Source organism: Phalangium opilio, unplaced genomic scaffold, assembly GCF_054372755.1.
Source record: "Phalangium opilio isolate 3A_F unplaced genomic scaffold, DU_Popi_V2 ptg000090l_1, whole genome shotgun sequence".
Lineage (NCBI taxonomy): Eukaryota > Metazoa > Arthropoda > Arachnida > Opiliones > Phalangiidae > Phalangium > Phalangium opilio.
This window is the reverse complement of record NW_028324195.1, coordinates 4,000,342-4,013,996: the sequence shown is the minus strand read 5'-3', so window position 1 is coordinate 4,013,996 and position 13,655 is coordinate 4,000,342. Positions and strand designations below refer to the sequence as shown.

The 13,655-nt window shown below is 39.6% G+C and overlaps 2 non-coding genes across 2 annotated transcripts; both read left to right on the top strand.

Moving 5' to 3' along the window:
* Positions 1 to 2,215: 2,215 nt before the first annotated feature.
* On the top strand, positions 2,216 to 2,288 carry TRNAT-UGU (transfer RNA threonine (anticodon UGU)). The gene has a single exon. It is a non-coding gene; the product is annotated as a tRNA-Thr (tRNA).
* A 368-nt stretch (positions 2,289 to 2,656) lies between these two features.
* Positions 2,657 to 2,729, top strand: TRNAT-GGU (transfer RNA threonine (anticodon GGU)). The gene has a single exon. It is a non-coding gene; the product is annotated as a tRNA-Thr (tRNA).
* The last annotated feature ends 10,926 nt before the right edge of the window (positions 2,730 to 13,655 follow it).

Sequence of the window (13,655 nt, the reverse complement as noted above, 5' to 3'; positions counted from 1 at the left end):
ACTTTGCCTCGAAATATCAAAAACTATTCCCCACATTTTCATTTTGTTCGATGAAAAACAGACAAAATTAACTTTGTTAACGTTATGTCCAAATACTATTGTTAGTACAATGTTGCATAGATCTGAACACAGTCCATACTATTATCTACGTTAGTATATTGGCTTCATAATTTTCTAGTTGCCCCAGTTATTAAAGAACAGCCCTTCCCTCTTCCAAGCCTGAACGTTCGCCATAAAAATAAAAGTACTTTTACTTCAAAATTACTCTTAAAGGTGGCAGCACTATATGACGTTCAACCAATTGCGCAATTCCGTGTCCCGAGCTTGGGTACCGCAAGATTTCCTTTCCAGTTACTTCCCTCTTCCAAGGATCGAGCCCACCCGGGAACTGTTGTGAAGTCTAAGATGTAACGTAAAAAGTAAATGTTTTTCCACAATACCTGACGATCATTTAAATATTAAGCTTCCTTGGCGCAAAGTTTAGGGCGTTCGGCTGTTATCCGAAAGGTTGGAAGTTCAAGGCCACCCGGGAATCGAGCTTTGGAGTGAAGTTTTATAAGTAACGTAAAAAGTCAAAGTTTTTCCACAATACGTGACGATCAATCTTTTGCAAAGCTTCCGAGGAGCAATAGTTAGCGCTTTCGGCTGTTAAACGAAAGGCTGGTGGTTAGAGCCCACCCGAGAGCGGTGTTGTGACGTCTCACATGTAACGTAAAAAGTCAAAGTTTTACCGCAGTACCTGACAATCATGTAATTTCTAAGCTTCTTTGGCGTGATGATTAGCGCGTTCGGCTGTTAACTGAAAGGTTGGTGGTTCAAGCCCACCCGGGTGCAATGTTGTGAAGTTTTATAAGTAACGTAAAAAGTCCAAGTTTTCCCGCAGTACGTGATGACCATTTAATTTCAAAGCTTCTATGTAGCGCGTTCGGCTGTTACCCAAAAGTTTGGTGGTTCGAGCAAACCCAAGAACATTGTTGAGCAGTCTCAGATGTAACGTAAAAAGTCAAAGTTTTTACACAGTACCTGACGACCATGTAATTTCTAAGCTTCCTTCGCGTGATGATTAGCGCTTTCGGCTGTTATCCGAAAGGTTGGAGGTTCGAGCCCACCCGGGAGCTTTGGAGTGAAGTTTTACAAGTAACGTAAAAAGTCAATTTTTCCACAATATCTAACGATCATTTAATTTTTAAGCTTCCTTGGCGTAATGGTAAGCGCATTCGGCTGTTACTGAATGGTTGGCGGTTCGAGCCCACCCGGGAGCGTTGGTGTGAAGTTTTATAAGTAACGTAAAAATTTACAGTTTTTCTACAATAACTGACGATCATTTAATTTCTAAGCTTCCGTGGCACAAAGGTTAGCACGTTCGGCTTTTAACCGAAAGTTTGGTGGATCGAGCCCACCCGGGAACGTTGTAGGGAAGATTTATAAGAGACGTAAAAAGTCAAAGTTTTTCCACAGTACCTGACAATCATGTAATTTCTAAGCTTGGCGTGATGATTAGCTCGTTCGGCTGTTAACTGAAAGGTTGGTGGTTCAAGCCCACGCGGGAGCGTTGTTGTAAAGTTTTATAAGTAACGTAAAAAGTCCAAGTTTTCCCGCAGAACGTGATGACCTTTTAATTTCAAAGCTTCTGTGTAGCAATAATTAGCGCGTTCGGCTGTTACCCAAATGTTTGGTGGTTCGAGCCCACCCAAGAACGTTGTTGAGAAGTCTCATATGTAACGTAAAAAGTCAAAGTTTTTCCACAATACGTGAGGACAATTTAATTTCAAAGCTTCCGTGGCGCAATGGTTTGCGCCTTCGGCAGTTAACCGAAAGTTTGGTGGTTTCGAGCCCACCCGGGAACGTAGTTTTGAAGTCTCAGATGTAACGTAAAAAGTCAAAGTTTTTCCACAGTACCTGACGACCATGTAATGTCTAAGCTTCCTCACCGTGATGATTAGCGCGTTCGGATGTTACCCAAAAGTTTGGTGAAACGAGCCCACCCGGGAACTTTGTTGTGAAGTCTCAGATGTAACGTAAAAAGTAAAAGTTTTTCCACAATACCTGACGATAATTTAATTTCTAAGCTTTCGTGGCGCAAAGTTTAGCGCGTTCGGCTGTTAACCGAAAGGCTGGCGGTTGGATGCCACCCGGGATCATTGTTGTGATGTCTCAGATTTAACATAAAAAGTCAAAGTTTTTCCACAATACCTGACGATTATTTAATGTCTAAGCTTCCGTGGCGCAATGGTCAGCGGGTTTGGCTTGTAACCAAAAGGTTGGTGGTTCGAGGCCACCCGGGAGCGATATTGTGAAGTCTTGAAAGTAACGTAAAAAGTCACAATTTTTCGACAATACTTAACGACCATTTAATTTTTAAGCTTCCTTGGCTTAATGGTAAGCGCCTACGGCTGTTAACCGAAAGGCTGGCGGTTCGAGCCTACCCGTGAGAGTTGTTGTGAAGTCTTGAAAGTAACGTAAAAAATCACAATTTTTCGACAATTCCTGACGACCATTTAATTCTTAAGCTTCCTTGGCTTAATGGTAAGCGCGTTCGGCTGTTACCCGAAAGGTTGGCGGTTCGAGCCCACCCGGGAGCGTTGTAGAGAAGTTTTGTAAGTAAGGTAAAAAGTCAAAATTTTTCCACAATACCTGAGGACCATTTAATTTCAAAGCTTCCGTGGCGCAATGGTTAGCGCTTTCGGCTGGTAACCGAAAGGCTGGTGGTTAGAGCCCACCCGAGAGCGGTGTTTTGACGTCTCAGATGTAACGTAAAAAGTCAAAGTTTTTCCACAGTACCTGATGACCATGTAATTTCAAAGCTTCCGTGGCGCAATGGTTAGCGTCTTCGGCAGTTAACCGAAAGTTTGGTGGTTTGAGCCCACCAGTGGTCACATAATACAGTGAATTTTTCGACAGCTAGGAATATTGTTTTAGCCTCCTCTTTGTCAAATTGTAATAAAATACAATTCAAGATGGTCTTGGAACAGTTTGTAGGTCAAAAAGTACCTTCAAAAGCAATGAGTGGTTTTTATATTGATCAGAAGAGAATTAGTGTTTTTAACATATACTTTGGTGGTGATTGTAATATATCTTTCCGCAAAACCCAAAATGACTGTTTTCCTTGGACTTTTTTGAATTAAGTTGACTTCGGTGTCAGTCAGATTTAGTAGAACTTATTTTTTCTTTAGAAATGCCTTTCTGTAATTTCTAGATTTAAAGTTCGAATTAAAGCCTTTACTCATAGCATTTTTCGAATTCAAAACGTCAAACAATCAGTGGAAGTCCAAGAGAGGAAGGATATGTCGAAGGTATCGAGACATAAATAATAAAGGTAAAAAATTCTATCTACCTATCCATGAATGTTTTAAACTTCAATTTTGGGCCACTTTCTTGGAATACTGGATACAGCCTTCTCCATAAAAGTCCATACCCTTCGATACAGAGCTTATAATAGTTTGCGCTGCCAAGTTTACTTTCAATTTTTGGCTTTTAAAATATATGTGAAATTTTAAAAGCTTATTTTAAGCTTATTTACCATGGTTAAACCCTCGTAATCCTGTAGCTATGTAAGATGGAGACATATACCAAGCCAATACGCTAAATAAATACGCAATGTTTATTATATAAAGAAAAGAGTTGATTTTTTCTTCTTCGCCCGTGCGTTGGTTAGAAAAACACCATAGTGCTCCCATAAATTTCTCAAAAGTTTCTGCATGTGGCATGCGTCTAGAGCAATTTATACCTTCTCACTAGTATCTGCTGAATGGTGTAAAATAACTTAGAAACAGTGTACACATAGAGTAAAGGCTAAAGAAAAAAGACAAAATAATATAGTACCAGGGTTCGGGAAATGCTCTGTATGACATCTTTTGAGATTATTACTCCAAGTAATTGAACCGTTGTGAGGTTACTTTTCAGCCCATCACAACCAAGAGCGATACATTTAGCCCCAATTTAGTGTATATTGAAAACACACTCTGTTACCAGAGTTTTCAACATGGAGCTGGGGGTTCCATGAACCAGGAAATAGCCAACTGGCATTTTCCAATGTGCATTTATAGCAACAGCTATAAAAACTAGGACTGATGTTGCGATCTCGTCAGAGTCTTGAGCTCAATGGCCTAACCCAAAGTTAACATAGCCGGAAAATTCTTTTTCTGTCCATTCCGTATGTTTTTTAAAAGACATTTCATCCAAAGAGAGCGTTTTCAATATTGGATGTTTTGATTTTTCCACCTCAGATTTGATAAACCCGAAGCTTACAGTAGAGAGCCCGGGTTGGCCATCAATTTTATTTGTCCATTCACGCAAAGTTTTGGATGGGGCAAACAGAACGGTTTCCTTAAAAATGCATACACTTTAGGCGAATAGAAGTGGACAGTCATGGCAAAGCTTCGAATTTCTTGAGTATACTTTTGCTTGGTTTTTACCTCTCCGAGTGACGTATGTCACGGAGAGGTTTTAAATTCGACGTGTCTGTGTGTCTGTCTGAATGTTCTTACACCCACGTGACCGCGTTCGCAGTTTGCAAATCGGAGCAAAGGTGTTTTCAATTCCCGGACCGCATTTACAGCTCCCGGATATTGTGTTCCACTTACAGGGTATTACTTCATTGCCTATCTAACACCACAAGCCTCTGATCTTTGTCCATCCCACATCGACACCAGTCTGTAGACACTGGCTTCTAAACACAACCATCTTCCGGTCTTTTGTCCATCCCACATGAACACCAGTCTGTACACACTGGCTTCTAAACACCACCATCTTCTGGTCATTGTCCATCCCACATGGACACAATTCTGTACATACTGGCTTCTATCTCCATCATCATCGTTAAGGTTAAGACGTAGGCGGCGATCGGCTAGGGTTATGAGAAGCGTCTAGCCTTCCAATGCCGGGGTCTTCCTCCAAAGGTTCACGCAAGTGCAATGTTCTTATCTACAGCTGTGATTCGAATCCTTTATATACTACCTATTTGAGTAAGGCGAAGCAACAGGTGTATGCTTCATGTCAAACGTATATATTAGTCAAGTCTCTCAACAATGTTTAATTGTTCTTTTTTAAAACGATGTAACGCTCAATAAGCGAACAAATAACGAAGAAAATATTAAATATTAATTATATTTATTTTAATATTTAAGATAATCTTTTTTCTCAATGTAAAATTAATACGGAAAAGTTTCATTTGGAATACCAAATTAAACTTTATACAATCATTATGTATACTTTTAAGCCAGAATCATTAAATCTTAAGTAAAACAATAAAGGTATTGCGTCTTCCTTAAGTAATTTCCGTTTGTTACCGTCTTCACGTACGCCATAGTCACTTTCCCAAAAGTGATCACCGCAAACGAAATTAATTATTATTACCGGTGGCTAAGTCCGACCGTTTGATGGCTGCAAGCCATTTATGGCATAGCAATTTGTTTGAAAGTGGGAATCTTAATAACCGTAAAACAGCGAGTATTAATTATGAAATAAAACATAAAAAAATGAAAACATGCCTGTGTGAAATGATGTTTTCTTTGATGTTGAAATGCTTCAACATTCGGGAACCAAGCAAATTTTAACCATTTTTTAATTTGTAAACTACGTTTTAGATATGTGCCAAAATCCAGGTATTAATTTAATTAAAATGAACAAATAAATCCTAAATATCTAAAAAACAAAATTTTCTCGAAGAAAATACAGTAAATCGTCCATTTTTACCTCTCCGAGTGACGTATGTCACGTGAGAGGTATTACACCGGCCGTGTCTGTCTGTGTGTGTGTGTGTGTCTGTGTGTCTGTGTGTCTGTCTGTCAGACCCCACGTGACCGCGTTCGCAGTTCGGAGCAAACGTGTTCCCAATTTCCGGACTGCATTGACAGTTCACGGAAATTTGGGTTTGTCTCCTCTGGCTATTCTACTTGAGTTCCAACACCACCAGCTTTGGTTTTCGTCCACTCCACATGGACACTAGTCTGTACGTGCTTGCTTCCAAGCACCACCAACTTCTGTTCTTCGTCAATTTTACCTTGACTCCAGCTTCTATGCACCACCATCTTCTGTTCTTCGTCAATTTTACCTTGACTCCAGCTTCTATGCACCACCATCTTCTGTTCTTCGTCAATTCCACATTGACACCAGCTTCTATGCACTAGCATCTTCTGTTCTTCGTCAATTCCACATTGACACCAGCTTCTATGCACCACTATCTTCCATTCTTCGTCAATTCCACATTGACACCAGCTTCTATGCACCACCATTTTCAGGTCTTTGTCCATTCCACATGGACGCCAGTCAGTCCATTCTGGCTTCTCTTCCTTCGTCATCGTTTGGTTTCAAGATATACGCGGCGAGCGGCTAGGGTTACGAGAAACGTCTAGCCTCCCAATGGCAGGGCTTCCACCATCGGTTCACGCGAATGCGTTTTTACCTCTCCGAGTGACGATGACGTCACGGAGAGGTTTTACACTGAACGTGTCTGTGTGTCTGTCTGTGTGTCTGTCTGTGTGTCTGTCTGTCAGACCCCACGTGACCGCGTTCGCAGTTTACAAATCGGAGCAAACGTGTTCGCCATTTCCGAACTGCTTTCACAGTCACGGAAATGGCTCCTCTACTTGAGCTCTCACACCACCATCTTCTGGTCTTTGTCCATCCCACACGGACACCAGTCTGTACTTACTGGCTTCTAATCACCACCATCTTTTGATCTTCATCCATCCCACATGGACACCAGTCTGTACATACTGGCTTCTAATCACCACCATCTTCTGGTCTTTGTCCATCCCACTTGGACACCAGTCTGTACATTCTGGCTTCTAACACCACCATCTACTGGTCTTCCGTCTATTCCACATAGACACCAATCTGTCTCATTGGCTTCTACTCCATTATCATCGTTTGGTTTTAGGATATACGCGGCGATCAGCTAGGGTTACGAGAAACGTCTAGCCTCCCTAAGGTGGGATCGCCACCAAAGGTTTTCGCAATTGCGCTTTTTCCTTACTATTATAATGGAAACGAATCGTATATATACCCCAAAATTTGAAGAAAGCGGGCAAGAGGGGTACCCTTCACTTTAAACGTCAATATTAGCAAAGTTTGAGATGATAATAGGTATAACTTTATTTTAAACGATTTAACTATTATTAATGTTAATTATTGAAGATTAAAATAATTAAAAATAATTATATTTATTTTAATATTAATGATAATCTTGTTTCTCAACTCAAAATTAATACGGAAAGAGTTAAAAAGCAGTCTATGTTTTTGTCTGTGTGTGTCCGTCCATTGTTACACTAGTGCGTCGCGTTAGCAGTTAGCCTTGTGTTGATGTGTTAAGAAATCATACAGAACCTTAATATTCCCTTTTCCATAATATAAAGTGAATATTTGGAAGTATTTTTCGTAATTATGTTGCATTTAGTACTGTTGTAGCTTTAAAGCTCTGTTTCATTTTGATATTCCAAAGATTTTTTTTAATATTGTTATTTGAAATGGCTTGTTTATATATTACTTAAGCTATACTACATCTGTATATAGAATAATCCCTGGTTTAGTGATTTCATGAAGAAAACTAAGACCTAGACTCCGGCGGGTATATTAAGTATCATCCGCAATAGGCTTAGTGAATCAAAGAGTAAATAATTGAGGCCTGAGGTGAAGTAAACTTGTGGCTTTGATTTTCGTGTCTGAAATGAAGAAACATCAACGGTTCAGAGTGAGCCGAAAGTTAAATACACTATTAAATAATCAGGTTAAGAGTTTATAATAGAAGAAAAGATCATGGTGGCAATTAGAATAGTAAAAGGGCTAAGGGTAAACGGGTAGTAGCTACAGACTTTTTTCTCTTTATGGTGCGCATTGATTATTAGTGCGTCTAGCTACAATTTAGCTTTGGTGTTACTTAACATTAACATTCATGTTGGCAAACTAAGAATATTGTTGAGGTGAGACGAGACGATAGTGTTTACACTGCAAACCAGTTGTGAATGTAGCTATCAGAATATACGGTAAACAGCTGAAGCGTAGACTTCATTTCCTGATCTTTTCCCCATTGACTGATTTCCATGTGTCCAAGATTTATCCTTATTGGATGTAAAATGTTGTCTGCTTTACTGTATTATTCGCTATGCTTGGAATACTGCTTCAATATTTCGTAAATTTTTACTTCAAAAAATAGAAATAATTCCATATCTAGATAAATAAGTTTGTAGTAGTAGACCTCTTGACTCGGAGAGGTAATATTTTGGTTTTCCCAACTTGTTATCTATTATTTGGTTTTAAGATATACGCGGCGATCAGCTAGGGTTACGAGAAACGTCTAGCCTCCCAATGGCAGGGCTTCCACCAAAGGTTCACGCGAATGCGTTTTTACCTCTCCGTGTGACGTAGTCCAGGAGAGGTTCTGTAACGGCCGTGTCTGTCTGTGTGTCTGTGTGTGTGTCTGTCTGTCTGTCCGTTGTTACACCCACGTGACCGCGTTCGCAGTTTGCGTATCGGAGCAAACGTGTTCGCCATTTCCGAACTGCTTTCACAGTCACGGAAATGGCTCCTCTACTTGAGTTCTCACACCACCAATCTTCTGGTCTTTGTCCACACCACACGGACACTAGTCTGTTCTTACTGGCTGCTAATCACCACCATCTTCTGGTCTTCGTCCATTCCACGTGGACACCAGTCTGTACATACTGGCTTCTAATCACCACCATCTTCTGTTCTTTGTCAATCCCACATTGACACCCGTCTGCACTTACACTGCCTTCTAACACCACCATCCACTGGTCTTCCGTCTATTCCACATAGACACCAATCTGTATCATTGGCTTCTACTCCATTATCATCGTTTGGTTTTAGGATATACGCGGCGATCAGCTAGGGTTACGAGAAACGTCTAGCCTCCCTAAGGTAGGATCGCTACCAAAGGTTTTCGCATTTGCGGTTTTTTCCTTACTATTATAATGGAAACAAATCGTATATATACCCCAAAATTTGAAGAAAGCGGGAAGAGGGGTACCCTTCACTTTAAACGTCAATATTAGCAAAGTTTGAGAAGATAATAAGTATAACTTTATTTCAAACGATTTAACTATTATTAATGTTAATTATTGAAGATTAAAATAATTAAAAATAATTATATTTATTTAAATATTAAAGATAAACCTATCGTGCAAAGAGAGAGATTATCATTGCCTCCTATATCTACCAAGGCCCGTGCATGCGATATATTTCCTTCATTGCCTCCTATATCTATCAAGGCCCGTGCATTGTGATATATTTCATTCATTGCATAAACATAAGCGAGATTGTTTTGGGAAAAAAATACTGCTTCCACTAATGGGTTTATACTCCTTGTTACTGTTGTATAGAGTAATCATGATAAAAGCTTAAAAAATTACGAGAGGACAGACCTTTTTTATCCTCATTCAAAAATATTTTTTGGTGCTAAGACTGCTTTAAAAAATCCAAACGGTTAGGCATTGGTAAAAAAGACAAATGATATTTTTCAAATCTTATGAGATAACGCCCACCTAGTTGAAAATTGCCGTTTTTTATCCGCGGGAGCCATTCTTAATGAGAATTTCGATGCTAGTAGGTTGTCAATTAAACTACCGGTATATTATTGTTGTTGGAAATTGGATATTAAGTCAAATTAAGTGGTTGTAAAGAGCCAGCAGGTTTTTGCCGCTTCTTTTTGTGAGTATTTGATTTTTATATGTAAAATGGAGGAAGATAATGTTGAGAGTAAGGATGAAATGCGGAAGCGCAAAGCGCGGGAAAGGATGAGGGCAAAAAGGTTGACGTTTTCATTGGATACTTAAGGTTATATAATCTTCTCGACACGGAGAGGTAATATTTTGGTTTTCCCGACTTGTTATCTATTATTATAATGGAAACGGATCGTATATATACCCCAAAATTTGAAGAAAGCGGGCAAGAAGGGTACCCTTCACTTTAAACGTCAATATTAGCAAAGTTTCGAAAGATATTATGAACAACTTTATTTTAAACGATTTAACTATTTTTAAAGTTGTTTACTGGCGATTAAAATAATCAAAAATAATTATATTTATTTAAATATTAAAGATAAACCCAAGTACCAAAGTCGTTAAATCATTGCCTCCTATATCTATCAAGGCCCGTGCATTGCGTTATGTTTCCTACATTGCCTCCTCTATCTATCAAGGCCCGTGCATTGCGATATATTTTATTCATTGCCTGCTATATGTATCTAGGCCCGTGCATTGCGTTATATTTTAAACAACAACCAAAATGAGAAGCTCCTCTCAAAACCATAATAATTTCTTTTTCTCTGTATAGAGCTATTTCAGAGGGGGTAATGGCTACGTCACCAAAGCTATTTGCCCATAGAGAAAACCCTCACAAAATGTCCGCCCTACACTCAAAGGCAGGCCCAATTTTCGTAGCAGACGAAATTCCCCCACACTGAAATAGCTGTATTAAAATGAAAATACGGATAATATTTTCGGCAATAGATAGAGGGAGCGCCCTTTACAATTTTGTCCAGTACGACCCTACCTAACCGCTGAGGATGCTGGGAGGACTACGGTGCCGTAGGTGGGGGTACACAGGCAACGCTATAGGTATGGGGGTAATGGCTACGTCACCAATGCTATTTGCCCATAGAGAAAACCCTCACAAAATGTCCGCCCTACACTCAAAGGCAGGCCCAATTTTCGTAGCAGACGAAATTTTTCTCCCACTGAAATAGCTCTATTAAAATGAAAATACGGATAATATTTTCGGCAATGGATAGAGGGAGCGCCCTTTACAATTTTGTCCAGTACGACCCTACCTAACCGCTGAGAATGCTGGGAGGACTACGGTGCCGTAGGTGGGGGTACATAGGCAACGCTATAGGTATGGGGGTTTCCACTCCATTCCTCTCTCCTTCAAGATGGAAAACCCATACGCCGATTCGCGGGACAAGTGACAGTGTTGCCAAGCTATGCATTTTCAAAACCACAAAATAGTGAAACGTTGCTTGTCCACTTAAGGTAAATACAATTAGTCTTTGTCAACTTTTACCGTTTTCCTACCCCCATATATGGAAATTATTCTATGAATAATGTTAAACTGTTTTTTCATACGCCCCCCCCCACCCCTAGTTTGAAAGAGACCTTTTTTACAAGCTGGTGTTTAAAAAATTAAACGGCGAAAAAATTATTTGACAATCTAAGAATATTTTTTAAATATAAACAAATTCTGTTTAGTTTATACGCCCTCGATTTGTGAAAGACCTTTTTTACGCACTTTTATCATTCCCTAGTTTGAAAGAGACCTTTTTTACAAGCTGGTGTTAAACAAATTCAACGGCGAAAAAGTATTTGACAATCTAAGAATATTTTTTAAATATAAACAAATTCTGTTTAGTTTATACGCTCCCTATTTGTGAAAGACCTTTTTTACGCACTTTTATCATTCTTTATTTGAATTTCAAAGGTAGTGCTTCATAATTCAATCTTCTGTAATAACTTTCTTCGGAAAATTATATTTCAAACGTTACAGAGTCTTGCAAGGGGATTGCTTTTGCGGATTTTTGTGAGTATTTAACTGGATAATAAAATGGAGGAAGATAATAGTGTAAGTAAAGAGGAAATCAGAAAACGAAAGGCAAGGGAAAGAATGAGGGCAAAAAGGTCAGATCCCGAATTTAGGAAACGCGAAAATGAAAGGAGAAGAGCTTTAGCCGCGGAAAAAAAGTCTCTTTCGGGAGCAGGTTCTAGCACACAAAATGTTGGTCCTACCACGAGGCCAGTTGGCCATGATCGTACGAAAGATAATGCTTTAAATAAATGTTCTATTGAAAGTACTGTAGGCGTAGGCATATCTATTAATAAGGAACCCAATAATGTACAAAATGTTAATGCTAATATTAGTGAAATCATCGAAAGCGATGAACAAGTACCTTGTACGTCCAATGGTAATGTCTATCCGTTAGAAAGATTAAGAATCTTGAGACAAAATGAAGAATGCAGTAAGAGGGAGTCGCTAGGTAAGGGGAAAAAGCGAGAGAATGAGTCAAATTGTGAAATTGAAAATCAGGGTGGAATATTTACCAAGAAAGTAAAAAGGGTTGATGAATGGTATAGATCAAGCGAACGTGTAAGAAATCAGTTAAGTAAGGCTACTGAACGCCAAGATCCAAAGTATAGGGAAAGTGAACTTGATAGAAACCAAGCGGCTAAGGCGGCTAAACGCCAAGATCCCGAATTTAAAGATAAAGAACGTGATAGAAACCAGGCGGGTATGGCGGCTAAACGCCAAGATCCCGAGTATAGAGACACTGAACGTGATAGAAACCAGGCGGCTAAGGCGGCTAAACGCCAAGATCCCGAATTTAGAGATAAAGAACGTGATAGAAACCAGGCGGGTATGGCAGCTAAACGCCAAGATCCCGAGTATAGAGACACTGAACGTGATAGAAAACAGGCGGCTAAGGCGGCTAAACGCCAAGATCCCGAGTATAGAGACACTGAACGTGATAGAAACCAAGCAGGTATGGCGGCTAGACGCCAAGATCCCGAGTATAGAGACACTGAACGTGATAGAAACCAAGCAGGTATGGCGGCTAGACGCCAAGATCCCGAGTATAGAGACACTGAACGTGATAGAAACCAGACGGCTAAGGCTGCCAGGCGTGAAGATATAGGTTTTAGAACGTCTGAACGTTCTAGAAATAGATCTTCAGCCGCAGATAGGCGAGCAAACCCCTCGGTTATAGAGCAGACCTATTTTGATAGCATTAAAGACGGCCCAACGTGGCCGTGTGAAGGATGTTCAAATCTTTTTTTAAGTCATCTGGCACCATTGTAAAGTCCATAGATTTTTTGTCAGTCCCTGGTATTGAACAAAGAGAGTTGAATGATGAAATATTTTTGTGTAGTACTTGTAATAAAAGCGTTAAGAGAAAGCAAATTCCAAAATTTTCAAGGGAAAATGGATTTGTGTTTCCTGAAATACCTGCGCAATTAAGAAACATAAGTAATTTAGAAGAAAGAATGATATCACGACGAATACCATTCATGCAAATACGAAGGTTAGGGTGTGACCAACAACGTGGTATTAAAGAAAATGTGGTTAACGTCCCTATAAATGTAGAGTCCACCGCCTCGGTTTTACCCAGGTTACCTCGAGACACGGATACTATTCAAATTGAGTTTATGAGAAGAATGCAGTATAACACACCCTATTTGTACGAAACTGTGAGACCCAAAGTCATTTTAGAGGCCCTTAACGTTCTGGTAAAAACGCCTTTGTATGTTAAACATGGAATTACCGTTAAGAGTGACATATTAGACCCCATTCCTGAAGAACTTGAATTTATTGTTGACGAAAATGACCGTCAGGTAAATCAAGTTGATGTTTCAGGAGATAATCCAGTAGCGCCAATAAACGCAGAGAATGATAGCGATGATATGTGGAATGAACCTAACGAAAGTAGTTCGTTAACAGTTGGGAATCAAGATACATTATTAGTTTCTTTAAGTAATTTTTTGCCAAGTAATACCATGCATGTTAAGTTTGCTCCCGGTGAAGGTCAAACCCCAATGTCTTCACTCTTTGACAAGGATGCGGAAGAATTGTCATTCCCGAGCATTTACGTAGGTCAAAAAATGAACCTTAAGGTTAAGGGAAGTTTTGGTGATATTTTTAAATGGGAG